Genomic DNA, 14840 nt, shown 5'->3' with positions numbered 1-14840 from the left:
TATGTTTTTTAATGTAACATTTGTGTGATCGATTTATCTTAAAAAAAAAATTTTTTTTTTTAATTCTTCAAATTGAAAAAAAAATGTCCAAAGATGAAGAGCCCAGGAGCAGATGACTTCACAGGTAAATTCTACCAATCAAAGACAATCTTGGGAAACAGACTTGGCCCAGTGGATAGGGCATCTGTCTACCACATGGGAGCTCTGCCATTCAAACCCTGGGCCTCCTTGACCCATGTGGAGCTGGCCCATGTGCAGTGCTGATGCGCGCAAGGAGTGCCCTGCCACGCAGGGGTGCCCCCCCACATAGGGGAGCCCCATGTGCAAGGAGTACACCCAGTAAGGAGAGCCACCCAGCACAAAAGAAAGTGCAGTCTGCCCAGGAATGGTGCTGCACACATGGAGAGTTGACAAAGCAAGATGATGCAACAAAAAGAAACATAGATTACCGTGCCCCTGACAACAGAAGTGGACAAAAAGAAGAACATGCAGCAAATGGACACAGAGAACAGACAACTGGGGCAGGGGAAAGGGAGAGAAATAAATAAAATAAATCTTGTAAAAAAACAAAAACAATCTAATATCAATCTTGCTAAAGTTCTTCCAAAAAAACTGAACAGGCAAGAACAGTACTAAACCCATTCTATGAAGCCAACACCACCCTAATACCAAAACCAGATAAAGATACTATGAAAAAAGAAAATTACAGACCAATATCGCTAATGAATATAGATGCAAAAATCCTAACAAAAGACTTGTAAATCAAATCCAAAAGCACATTAAAAGGATTATATAGCATGATTAAGTGGGTTTTATCCCAAGTATGCCAGGGTGGTTCAACACAAGAAAATCAATTAGTGTAATAAACCACATTAATAAATTGAAGAGGAAATATTACATGATCCTCTCGCTTGATGCAGAAAAGGAGTTTGACAAAATACACCACCCTTTCTTGATAAAAAGTCCAAAAGATAGGAACAAAAGGACGTTTTCTCAATATGGTAAAGTGAGTGCATATATAAAAAACCTACAGCTAACATCACACTCAATGGTGAAAGACTGAAACCTTTCTCACTGAGATCAGGAACAAGACAAGGATGCTCACTGTCACCACTGTTATTTAACATTGTTTTAGAACTTCAAGTTAGAGCAATTAGGATAGATAAACAAGAGGCACCCAAATAGGAAAGGAAAAAATAAAACCTCCACTATTCACTGGTTGTGATGGTTTAGCTAATGTGTCAACTCCACCAGGAAATTGTGCCCAATTCTTTAGTCAAGCAAGCACTGGGCTAATGGTAATATAAGGACATTTATGGACTTTAGTCATCAGTGAGTTCATTGCATAGATGGCTGATTACGTCTACAATCAAGCAAGGAGACTGACGTTTTGTCCAATCAGTTGCATGCATTAAAAGGGGAAGTAATTTCGACATTCAGAGAGAATTTTCCAGCTCGACTTCCAAAAGCCAGCGTCTCCTGGGGAACTCATCAGGGACCTTCACTGGAGCCCTTGGTTTGCAGCCTGCCTGTGGAATTTGGACTTGTGCATCCCCAAGGTCACGTGAGAGAATTTTATAAAGTCTCATACTATTTACAGATTTCTCCTGTTGATTCTGTTTCTCTAGAGAACCCTGACTAATACACTGGTGATATGACCCTATATCTAGAAAATTCTGAAAAATCCACAACAATGGTGCTACAGCTAATAGAAAAGTTCAGCACAGTGGTGAGATGCAAGATTAATCAGCAAAAAATCAATAATGTTTCTATATACTACTAATGTGCACTTTGAGGAGGAAATTAGAAAAAAATTAATTTATAATAGCAACTAACACAATCAAATATTTAGGAATAAGCTTAACCAAGGACATAAAGGACCTGTATTCAGAAAACTACAAAATATTGCTAAAAGAAACCAAAGAAGAGTTAAAGAAATGGAAGGACATTCCTTATTCATGGACTGGAAGACTACATATCGTTAAGATGTTAATTCTACCAAAACTGATTTAGAGATTTAATTCAATCTGATTAAATCTCCCAACAGCCTTTTGCAGAAATGGAAAAGCCAATTATCAAATTTATTTGGAAGGGTAAGGAGCCGCAAACAAACATAAATATCTTTAAAAAGAACAATTTTGGAGGACTATTACTTCCTGAATTAAAGCATATTACTTAGCTACAAAAAAAAAAAAAAAAAAAAAAAGGAAAGCATGGTACTAGCATAAAGACAGATTGACCAATGGAACCAAATGGAGAACTCAGAAATAGATCCTCACATCTATGGTCAGGTGATTTTTTTACAAGGTTGTCAAACCCCCCAAGTTGGACCAGAACAGTTTATTCAACAAATAGTGTGGGAGAACAGGATATCCATATCCAAAAGAAAGAAAAAGGACCCCTATCACAAACCTTGTACAAAACCTAACTGAAAATGGATCAGGGACCTAAATAGAAAAGTGACAACCAAAAGAATAGATAGGACAACATCTTCAAAATCTTGTGGTAGGTGTTAGTTTCTTAAACCTTACACCCAAAGCATAAGCAACAAAAGAAAAATTAGATAAATGGGATGTCCTCAAAATTCAACACTCTTGCACCTCAAAGGACTTTGTCAAGAGGGTGAAAAGGCAGTTGACCCAGTGGGAGAAAATACCTTGAAATCACATGTCTGATAAGGTTTAATATCCATGATATATAAAGAGATACTGGGAAGCGGACTTGGCTCAACTGATAGAGCATCCACCTACCACATAGGAGGCCCAAGGTTCAAACCCATGTGGTGAGCTGGCCCATGCACTGCGCTGATGTGCACAAGGAGTGCTGTGCCATGCAGGGATGTCCCCCATGTAGGGGAGTGCCACACAAAAGGAGTGTGCCTCTCAAGGAGAGCCGCGCTCTCCTTGGAATAATGAAAATGCTCTAAAAATGATTGAAGTGATGAACACACAACAATGTGATTACACCAAATACCATTGATTGTATACTTTGGATAGATTTATGCTTTATTAATATATATCAGTAAAATTGATTTGTTAAAAATGAGAAAGAAAAATCCATGGAACTATACTACATGAACAATAAACCCTAAGTTAAACCTAAACCATGGACTTTAATTAACTGTACAATTATAAAAAATGTGCCACTAACAATTATAACAAATATTCCATATCAGTGCAAGTTGTTGTTGGTGGGGTGGTATATAAGAATCCTGTATTTTGTGCATGATTGTTCTGTAAACCCACAACTTTTCTAATAAAGAAAAAAGGAAAACAAAAAATTGGTGAAATCTAAATAAAGTCTGAAATTTTTAAAGAACTGTACTACTTTTCCCACCAACTTTCCTCCTCAAGTTTCCTGTTAATAATATTTAAATAATTACTGCTATGTTACTATTATTTTTTTTTTCCTTTCCATAGTCCATTCTTTGAAAGTGAGTGCTAAGTCTAGTCCACATTGAGGGAGAGGGGAATTAATCTATATCCTGGAGTGAGTGGTATCTAATTATATTTTTTTAATTTTTCTTTAAGGACACTATGTCCCTTTTTCCCCATTTATTTATTTATTCAGTCATTTATATTAGTATGGACTCATGTATATCTTTGGGACATATTTCAATGGTATGATTATTTCTTTGTTCAAGTTGTTCAAGCTTTGGCCATTAGCAGCTCTTTCAGATTGGATACTATATCTTTTTTATACATCCTCCTTCTCCCCCTTTTTTAAAGCACTTCCTTCTCTGGCACTATATAAGATGCTCTTGGTTCATCTTATGTTTTCCCTGCCTCAGGCCTAGAATCAGCCATTTCCCCAAGGAGCCTATGATGGTTTAAACTGTGTGCCCCATAAAAATATGTTGAAGTCCTAACCCCTGATATCTGTAAATGTGAACTTGTTCGGAAATAGGGTCTTTGCAAATGTATTCAAATTAAGATGAGCGTCATACTGAATCAGAATTGACTATGATCCAGCATGACTAGTATCCTTAGAGGAGAAGGAGGGAAGAGATTTGACTCAATTGATACAGCATCCGCCTACCACATGGGAGATCCAGGGTTCAAACCCAGGGCCTCCTGACCTGTGTGGTGAGCTGGCCCATGCGTAGTACTGATGCACACAAGGAGTGCCATGCCACACAGGGGTGTCCCCCATGTAGGGGAGCCCCACGCACAAGGAGTGCGCCCCGTAAGGGGAGCTGCCCCATGCAAAAAAAGCGCAGCCTGTCCAGGAGTGGTGGCGCACACAAGGAGAGCTGATGCAGCAGGATGGATGAAGCAACAAAAAAGAGACACAGATTCCCAGTGCTGCTGACAAGAATCCAAGCGGACACAGAAGAACACACACAGTGAATGGACACAAAGAGCAGACAACAGGGGAGAGAAAGAAATAAAAAATAAATGTTTAAAAAAAAAGAAGAGAAGGAAAGACACAGGAGAAGAGGTCATGTAAAGTAAAGGGCAGAGATTAGCGATGCATCTACAAGCCAAGGAATGACAAGGAATGCTGGCAAACACCAGAAGGTAAAAGATACAAGGACGCATTCTCTCCTACAAGTTTCAGAAGGAGGATGGTACTGCTAATACCTTGATTTTGGACTTCTACCCTCCAGAACTGTGAAACAATGTTTCTGTTGTTTTAAGTCATCTACTTTGTGTTACTTTATCTGGCAGCCCTAAAAAAACTAAAGCAGAGCCCTTTTTCATTTTATTGGAGATTGGTATTTAGAAACCAAATCTGGATGCTGGATGTGCTTGTTGATAGTATAGTGTCACTGCTTCTAAGTCCCTCTCAGTGGACAGATCTAGAGAATAAATGTATGTCCACTAACCCATGTATGCATACATTTCTATATTCATTTCTCTATCTGTATTTATAGTAAAATAAACAAGAATTCATAACTTTCTCTTTAATGCTAATTCAGATCCATGGGGCTCAGTCTAGCCTTCTGCCCTTGCTCATTTGTAACTTCCTTCTCAGACAATAAGAAACCTGATTCCCATGATCTACAACTATTTTAACTTCTTTATTCATTTCTAATATGCATGTAGAGTTGTTCCAGAATAGTTAACTCACACTCCTCTCAGGGTTCTGTTAAAGATCAAATGACATATGTCCAAGGTCCTTGAGGGCAGAGACTACTTTTTCCTTGTAGTTTCAGGGCCTTAGACAATAAGACACAGTGTACCCAGAAAAATAGCTAGAGGACAGGCAGAAATGACTTGGGAAAAAAAAATGTTCTAGGGTTTAGGATACCAGAAGACTGGACACCATCCAGAAGAGAAAGGGGACAGGAAAAAAAAAATCTCAATGGAAAGACTGTGAGTAGAAGCTACTGCAGCCACCATCACCTACACTATGAGCATACAATTTTTAATTCTCCAGTCATGGGCCAGCAGCAAAAGAGAGAAGGGGCTGCCAGGCTCCACCTCCCCAAAAAGGGCTGTGCCATTATTTGCTTTGGGAGCCCATAGGGACTAAATAAATTCTACCCTCTCAGTCACCCTCCCTGTTGACCAGGACTGGCAATTGAAGATGCACAGGGGAGTGGAATTATGTCCTACAGGAAAAAGAGGGGGCTGCTAGCAAAGTTGGAGAACAACCTCTGAGAAAGTATGAATTGCGAGGTTCTGAATAGCCTCCAGGCAGGACCCTCTTTCACAATGGTGCAGTCAGTGTCTCAGTGAACACACTCCAACCAGGCTTTGAACTGACAGGGCTCCTGAATATTGCCATCCACTGGTGGACCAAGGAAATGCATGTGAAGAAATTAAAAGTAAATATGTTGAGAAGTTTTTTCTGGCCTTTACAACTGCCCTCCTCAAGGCACTTGGAAGCGAGTCTGCAACTCATTACTGGATCCAGGGCCTAGATTTCAGCAACTAATGGGGACAATCCTAAAGACCTAGAACAGGTTGAACCAAGAATCAAAGAATGGTAGTAACACATGGCCTCCAGTCATTAAATCCCTACAAAAGAGAGAGAAATTGAGCAGCAGAGTAAACTTACCAACAAAATCAGATGCCTAGATATCAGTAAAAAAATTAAAAGCCAAACTAAGAAAATAGAAGAGATGGCCCAAGCAAAAGATTATATAAAAGCCCCATGTAAGATACAGGATTTAAGACAACTAATCAACAAGATTCGTACTAATTTCCAAAATTAAATTAATGAGTTGAAAGACAATATGGTTAAAGAGATTACAGAGATCAAGAAGATACTGAGTTGAAATTGAAGAAACAGAAGAACAGAGAGAAAAGAATAGGGAAAAAAAGAGCAGGTTCTCAGGGAGTTGAATTATAAAATGAAATGGAACAACATACATGTCATGGGAGTTCCAGAGGAAGAAAAGAAGGGGAAAAAGGGCAGAAAGAATATTTGAGGAAATAATGGCTGAAAATTTCCCAATTCTCATGAAAAAAATGAACTTATGTGTCCAAGAAGCTAGCATATCCCAATCAGAATAAATCCTAATAGACCTACTTCAAGACACATACTATTCAAAATGTGAAACATCAAAGATAATTCTGAGAAATTCTGAGAGCAGCAATGGAGAAGCAAACAATCACACATAAGGGATGCCCAGTAAGGCAATGCACACTTCTCATCAGAAACCATGGAAGCAAGAAGACAATGGTGTGGTATGATTAGGATACTGAAAGAGAAAAATTGCCAGCCAAGAATTCTTTATTCAGCAAAATTTTCCTTAAAATATGAAGGTGAGTTTAAAATATTCACAAATAAACAGAAACTAAAAGGGTTCATAAACTTCCTATATGGTACAACTGACTACTGGGTCAGTTTATTTGAAGTTCAACTCCTTTGTTTTATGTTAGTCTCTTGGTACAGGATCATCTTCCAGTAATATTTTCTCCTGTTACTGAATGCTACTAATTTCTGTACAGACTAGGCCTATTACAAACTCAGACTCAGCAATTCTAACCTTTCTCCCATCAATTACTCCTATAGCAATGGTTCTGAAACCTGTATAATTATCAGAATCACTAGAATCTACTGGTTCTGTAGGTCTGGATGAGTATCCTTGAAAGCAGGCATCTGAGTCTGTTTCAATCACCATGTATTCTAAGTGCCTAGAACCATGCCAAACATGTAAAGAGTAATCAATAAGTATTTGTTTGAATGAAAGAATGAATGCCTAGGATGGGGTGCAGGAAAGTTTTTAGGCTCCAAAAGTGATTCTGAGGCATAGCCATTATAGTCACTGTTTTAGTTTCTTAGGCTGCTCCAGCAAATACTATGAAAGGAGTTTGGTTAAGCAATGGTAATTTACAGCTTATACTTTTAAGGCCAGAAAAATGTCCAAATCAAGGCATCATCAAGGGGATACCTTCTTCCAGAAGACCTGCTGTCAGTGAGCCTTTGCTTCTCTGCCACATGGCAAGGTACAATGGCGGTATTTGCTGGTCTCTTTCTTCTCTTCTGGGTTTTGTAGATTTCAGCTTCTTGCCGCCATGGTTTTCTCTCTCTCTCTCTCTCATGTCTGAATTCATTCCATTTATAAAGGACTCCAGTAATAGGATTAAGACCTATTCTGACTGAGGTGGGCCACACCTTAACTGAAGTAACCTCATCAAAAGGTCCTACTTACAATGGGTTTACAATCACAGAATGAATTAGATTTATGAACATGTTTTTTTCTGGGATACATATAGCTTCAAACCACCACAGTCACTATTACAGATCCTCACATTAATGAATAGATTATATAGTGGATGGGAACAGCCTTTGGTATCAGACCTAGGATCAAATACCAAACCTGACATTTATTAGTTAAATGGTTTTCAAATAAATACACCTCAAAGTCTCAGCATCCTCATTTTAAAACTGGGAGATTATCATCCATCCTTCAGAGGACTGTTATGAGTTTACATGATAATACTTTTTTTTAAGGAAGTACCAGGGATCGAACCCAGGACCTCGTACACGGGAAGCAGATACTCAACCACTGAGCTACATCCACTCCCCTGATTATATATTTAATGGATCTAACAAAATGCCTGCTACATTCTAGGAACGCAAAACATGTTAATTCCTTTTCTTCCATTTCCCCTCTGATTCACTGAGAAGATGGAGGTCATATGATATAAATTCCTTAAATGGATCTTACGTTTACCATTACAGATCTCTGTCTACACATCTATCCTTTCAACAGTCCAGAACCTCCTAAACCTGACTCTTTCTATCTGTGTTCCATCTGTATTTGCTTTCTCTTGAACATTTCCTCCTCTACCATTTCTCTTTTACTTTGAAAACGCAAGGGCTTTCCCTATATTAACTTATCAACAGTGCTGAACCATAATGTGAACATGGTTGAAAGGGGAAGTTTTGGGTCATGTATGTTACCAGAGTGAAAGTTAGAGATATAACATGGGACTTTACAACACAGTAAACCCTGATGTGGACAATGGACTTGGATTAATAGTACAAGTGTAAGAATGTTCTTTCATGAATTATAACAAATGTATGACAGTAACACAGGTGTTAATAATAGAGTTGTATAGCAGTTTGATATTATTTATGAATTCCAAAAAAGATATTGGATTATATTTGTAAACTGGTCTGTTCCTCTGAGCACACAGATTGTATTAGATTCAGAGGTTTCATTTTTACTCAATTAAATTATGATCAAGGCTCTGATTTGGCCACATTAGTAGGATGTTGAGTTTGCTGGGTAGGGAACCACAGAGAAAATGACACAGCAGAGAGAGAGTTTGAGTTTTGATGCTGGAGCTGTGAGAAGTAAAGAAAGAGAAGCAGATACATGAGAAAAGAAAGAAGGCTCCATTAGACATGGCAGAGGCCCTGGGAAGAGATTGAGCCTGATAGTCTGTCTACAGGTGACTTTGTGAAGAGAACAAAGCAGCTAAGCCGGAAAGAAACAAGCCCCAGGGAGAGAGACAAGCCTTATACAAGCCTACAGCTGAGACTGGAAGGAGCTGGGACCATGGAGCCTTAGGAGGAAGAGAAAGGCTGAACCCTCACAGAGCTGGGCAGCTATCTTGCTCCAACAAGTGGGAACAGACTTTGGTGAGGGAGGTAACTTATGCTTTATGGCCTCGTGAATGTAAACTTCTACCCCCAAAAATTAACCCTTTATAAATGCCAACAGATTTCTGGTGTTTTGCATCAGCACCCTTTGAGCTGACTAATACAGGTGGTATATGGAGAAAAATGCACCTAATATAAACTATGGACTACACTTAATAGTACTATTTTAATACTCATTCACCATTTCCAACAAAGGTAACACACTAATGCAATAGGGTATTTGGGGGTATATGAACATTGTATTTTTGCATGACTTTTCTGTAAATCTACAACTTCTCTAATTAAAAAAAATTTTTTTTAAACATTATGCTGAGAAAGAAACCAAATACAAAGCACTACATATTGTATGCTTCCATATATATAAAATGTAAATCTAAATAAATCTATAGAGACAGAAATAGATGGGAAACGACAGAGGGATTAAGAGGTGACTATTAAGGAGTATGAGGTTTTTCTTTGGGTAGTAAGGAAAATGTTCTAAATTTGATTGTGGTGATAAAAGCATAACTCTGAATTTACTAAAAGTCATTGATTATAGAGTTTGGGCCAATTGCATGGTATGTGATATATCTCAATAAAATTGCTTTTTTAAAAACCGTTTTAAAAGAATATAAATTCTTATATTAGATAAGAATTTACAGTCTTTTCTGGTTATTAATACATTTCTCTCCTACTACTGTGAAATTTCTCATTTCTCCTTCACTGGTCAATCTCTCCTAAACCATGGCAATATGCCTTCTGATTGCTATGGACAACCAAAATTGCTTTCTTAAGGGTTAGAGACTATTTTTCATTAAGTCAAAGATCTTTTCTCTGTCTTTCTCCTCTCTGTAGGATTTGTAGCCACTGATCTCTCCCTTTTCTCGAAATTACCTCCTCCCAGGTTTTCTTCCTCTTTTCAATTATGGATCCTCTTTCTCTAATATGTCTCCTTGACTTTCACATTGAGTGAGGCCCAAGGCTCAAGGCTCTCTTTTCTGTTTATTTTTCCTCCAAAGTTTTTAATTATTTCTATGTAAAAGGCATATGTTTTTATAATAAAGCTGTCTTTCAACTCCATCTTTCTTCAAATCTTTGTTTTGGTAAAGTTCTCTTCAGAACATTTCAAAACCAATAAACAACTCTGTTTGGAACATTTTGAATGTTCTTGCCTCTTAAAGACCTACTCAAATTTCTCCATTTTGTCAACGACACCAAAACTTTAACTTGGCTCTAAAGCCAAAATAATCTTCAATTGTTCACCTCACCATATCCTATCAATTCTTTTCACAAAGTTCATCTCTTCCTGTTTGTTACCATCATCTTAGTCCAGCTCCTGTTTTACACACATCTGGCTCTTAAGAGTCTTTTTTGCTGCCAGCCTTTTCCTTTTCTCCAGTGAATTTTATATTCTAATCTTTCAATCTTTGCAAGTTACCATTTTTCATCAAGTTACTCTCCTCCTCCAGAATCTACAGTACTATTTCCAAATGTCTATTGTCCGAAAGACAAACTTCTGGGTCCTGGCTTTCATGACTCCACCTTCTTCACTGACCAGTCTTCATCCATCCACCCCCCACCTAGGACCACACACATAGATACAGGATGATCTAGTTTATCAGATCATCTACTCTTCCCTCCTCTCCAATTCAAATAGGTCCTTCCCTGTGCCCCTTAACATCTTTCTTACCTCAGTCTATGCTGTTTTCCCACTGAAATGATCTTTCCACTTCTGTCTGCTTATCCAAATCCTACCTACTCTTTAAAACCCAGTCCAGGGAAGTGGACGTGGCTCAACTGAGAGTGTCTGTCTACCATATGGAGGGTCAATCCCCACTGGCCCACGTACAGTGCTGCCACACGCAAGGAGTGCCATGTCACACAGGGGTGCCCCCGCAAAGGCGTGCCCCACGTGCAAGGGGTGAGCCCTGCAAGGAGAGCTGCCCCACATGAATAAAGCACAGCCCGCCCAGGAGGGGTGCCACACACACAGAGACCTGACGCAGCAAAATGACGCAACAAAAAAGAGACGCAGTTTCCCAGTGCCACCAGATAATGCAAGCGGACGCAGAAGAACACACTGCAGATGGTCACAGAGAGCAGACAATGGGAGGCAAGGGGAGAGAAATAAATCTTAAAAAAAAATAAAACAAAAACCCTCCAGTCCAAGTCTGTCCTCTTCCCTGAAACCTTTCCTAACAATTCTAGCTAACACCAGATTCTCTGCCTATGCTCTGGGCTCTATCATTCCCACTTCATAGTAACCTGGTTATATCTCCTCTCTCTCCTATATTAATCTCTCCTTCCCTATTCATACTTTCCCATTATCATATATTCTTATTCATTTGTTTTCCATTTATAAGGCAAAAGTAATTTTTTTTTGACCTTGCAACTCCCACTTTACCCTCATCCTTAACCATCAAATTTCCTGAAAGAGTAGTTTACACTCACTGTCCCAATTTCCTCAACTCCCATTCCTTCTTCAACCAACTGCAACCTGGCTTTTACTCCTAAAACAGCTCACACCAAGCTCACCAAAAGACAGCTACTCTGCCAAAACATGGTAGCAGATAACTGTTGTTTTGGTCTTCTGGCAAAAATACCTTGCTTTTCCTTTGAGGAGCTTCTCTGTGCCATTCCTAAATTCTGACAGACCCATCAAGCATGGGCTCACCTCTGAGGTGGGGAAAGGCCTGACCAGCAAGATTTCCCTACAGAGGTTTGGAAAGATGGCTGGGGCTGAGTTAGACCCATGGGCCCATGGGATCCTGTGAGAGGCTGTTTCCTGGCCTTCCCAAGGTTTCATTATTCTACTTCCCTTCACTTCTATGGGTTTACCTAGAATCTATCCCAAAACTCCCCTTTTCTGCCTAAGTCTGCTTATAAACAAAGAGAAAGTGGTTCTCTGAGTAGAGGTAGAAGAGGTGCCTTTCATGATTACACTAAAATTTCTTCTCCCTGTTCCTTTCACTGTGGCCTCTAATATTTAAGAAATTGTAATAGCAAAGGTAGAAATGCTTTCACTGGAGGACCCACTAAATATTTCATAATTTGGGGATCCTTTTGCCACCAGGCAACAGACAAAAGAAAAGTCACAGGGAGTAAAGATGAAAATTAGGGGAATCTTGAGGTACATCTTTGTACTAAGACCAGCAGTGAAATTACCAATAAACTAATGCTACCCTACACAGGCAGATTCAGCAAGGGCTCAGACTCTCAAGAATGAGTTTGCAAACCACATCCATCTGACTCCAAAGACCATGCTCTTTAATAGTACTCCTGTCTACTGATAGCAATCTACTTGCAGCTCTTTAATCAATGAATGCCTCCTTCACTCATTTCCATGCCTTCACAGCTGTTATTCGGTCAGGAATGCCCATATTAACTTTCCAACCAGGAACTATTAAGTATCTTCTTGAAACTTCCTCTGAGCCCATAAGGTTAGACTAGAAACATTTCTTCTTAGCCCCAAACATCCTGATAGAACATCCCACAAATTTCATGTATTTAATATAAAATATACTCCAAAAACTTACTGTTTTTTCCCACTAGACTGTAAGCCTCTAAATGGTAACAACATATTTCATATATGTATCCTCAACAATTAGTACTCAGAAGGAATGTCTGTTGAAAGAATATCTGGTCTTTCCTAATTGTTTATGGTATTAATCACCGAATTTTAGATATTGGGTACTTACATTTACTTTAGCATGCAATGAAAACTGCATTAATATGGGTGTTCTCCCATCTTCTCAATGTTTATAAACATCTTAAGAGTTGAGTCCATACCATTTACTACTTCTGAATCACGGTATTATCTTTAGCACCTAACAGTTTTCAGCAAATGGTAAGGACTCAATAAATACTTGATGAGCTGAATTAAAAACAGAGTATTAGCACATTAATAGGAGCAATTTATCATGTCCTACCAATCTAATTAAAAGATTTGGCCTTCTGAAATAGTGCAATTGTACCCATATGGAAAATTTAATGAGAAAAAAATGATTGAATTGGACAGTTAACAGTTTTTCTCTTAGCAAGAACCCCACAATACTTTATGAATAACAAGAGTCGATCTTTAGAATTCAGAGCAAAGGACTCAAGGTCCACACCAACATACACACAAACACACACTCATACCCATATGTTTTAAGGGGGCTGTCACAACCACAGTAATCCCTAACAAATTCATAATAGGAGTATAGGACAAAAGGGTAATTAATAGCAAAGGCAATTAATAACAAATCAACCTGTGCTAGGATGTAGGTGGCAATCTTTGCATAATATATGACAGGAGTCATTCTTTCAATTTGTTAAGTGCCTACTAATGACAAATGTTATGATAGGATCTAAGAATACAAAGATGAAGAGAACATAGTTCCCTGTGTTGGTGTGGATCTATTTAAGAATAAAATGTGAAGAGCAAACCCTGGAGTTGCCCAACATGGAGCTCTGGGGTTAGCAGTCTGGTGGGGAAAGCGAATAAATGCATATTTACCGCAGTGTGATAAGTGTTAAAAGAAAAATAAGTAATATATTATGGGACTACATAAGAGGAAACAGCCAACCTACTGAAGAGATAAGAAAACAATGGAAGAAATTCATGTCCATACTTGAATCCAGTGTTAGGTAAGCTATGAGAAAACTAACAAGACAGAAATATCTAGGAGTGAATCAAATCTGAAATTATGGTTGTAGGCAGAGACAGAAGGATTTCAAAGCAAACCAATCCAACTTAAAGGAAACCACTGTAGAGAAGCCAAAAAAAATAAAGCATTTCTTGCTATTAACTCTGCGTATAATGAAATACAAAAGAAGTTAAATGGCCAAATTGTATAAATGCAAAGAGGTCTTTCAAACAAATGTGGCATAAAAATTCAAAGGGAATCCATCACTAACAGCCAAAGTAAGCTATAAGGAAAACTTTCATAAAAGGAGAATTAGAACTGTTATTGGTGGGGAGAGGCAACAAGGGAAGAGTGTTCATGTTTTGAGAGAGGGCAATGTCTTTAACAAAAGCAGGGAACTACCTGTGAGAACATCAAGGATCCAAAGGTTCATGCTGGAAAGCAATGGGCAAAAAGTTGATACATGAGTTAAGCCCAGACTTTTAGAAAAGCCCAGGATGGTCACTGTTCTAGACTCACAGTAGTTCTCAAATCTGGCTGCTCAACAGAATCACCTGGAGACCTTTTTAAAAATATATTTATAGCAGAGCCTTACTCCAGATCAAAATTAAGGGAATCTGTGGGGGGAGTGGTCTTGGCATTAAAATTTAAAAGCACACAAGGTAACTCTATTGTACAGCCTAGACCTACAATAGATTAAGACCCAAACTCCATTTAAGACCCTGTTTATAAGCAACAATTTTGAGCTGGTTACCTGTTGAAACTTATCTTCTAACATGAGTAAACATTCTGTTTTCTTAACTTTTCTTTTCCCTTAACAGTGCTAAATTCTGAAAATAGGAAAATAACCCATCAATTTCTAATACAAGACTGAGAGCAGTCTGCAACTTTCTAATTTTATTTCCATGACAGCCCAGTCAACTAACCTAGAAAAGAATCATTTCAGACCCAAGCTGCCCTTATATTCCTGCAATGAAATGCTTTTATATTAGGGAATGTTCTAGGCTGTGTGCTTGTCCACATTGTACAAAGCTTCTCTTTAAATTTAGGGGGAATCTAATATCCATGTATCCAAAAGTCATATTGCTTAGATTAGAGCAAAACGTAAGAGTAAATCTATTCTTGTCGTGCCTGAATGCATTAAACTAATCCTGGTTTCAGAAGTGC

At 38.4% G+C, this 14840-nt stretch overlaps 1 protein-coding gene across 4 annotated transcripts in view; it reads right to left on the bottom strand.

Moving 5' to 3' along the window:
- USF3 (upstream transcription factor family member 3) overlaps positions 1 to 14840 on the bottom strand; it is a 71031-nt gene that overhangs the window by 54840 nt on the left and 1351 nt on the right. The gene's annotated exons all lie outside the window — the stretch shown is intronic.

The sequence above is a fragment of the Dasypus novemcinctus genome, chromosome 4 (genome assembly GCF_030445035.2).
Source record: "Dasypus novemcinctus isolate mDasNov1 chromosome 4, mDasNov1.1.hap2, whole genome shotgun sequence".
NCBI lineage: Eukaryota > Metazoa > Chordata > Mammalia > Cingulata > Dasypodidae > Dasypus > Dasypus novemcinctus.
The sequence above is the reverse complement of the archived record's forward strand: the minus strand, read 5'-3'. Positions and strand labels throughout refer to the sequence as shown.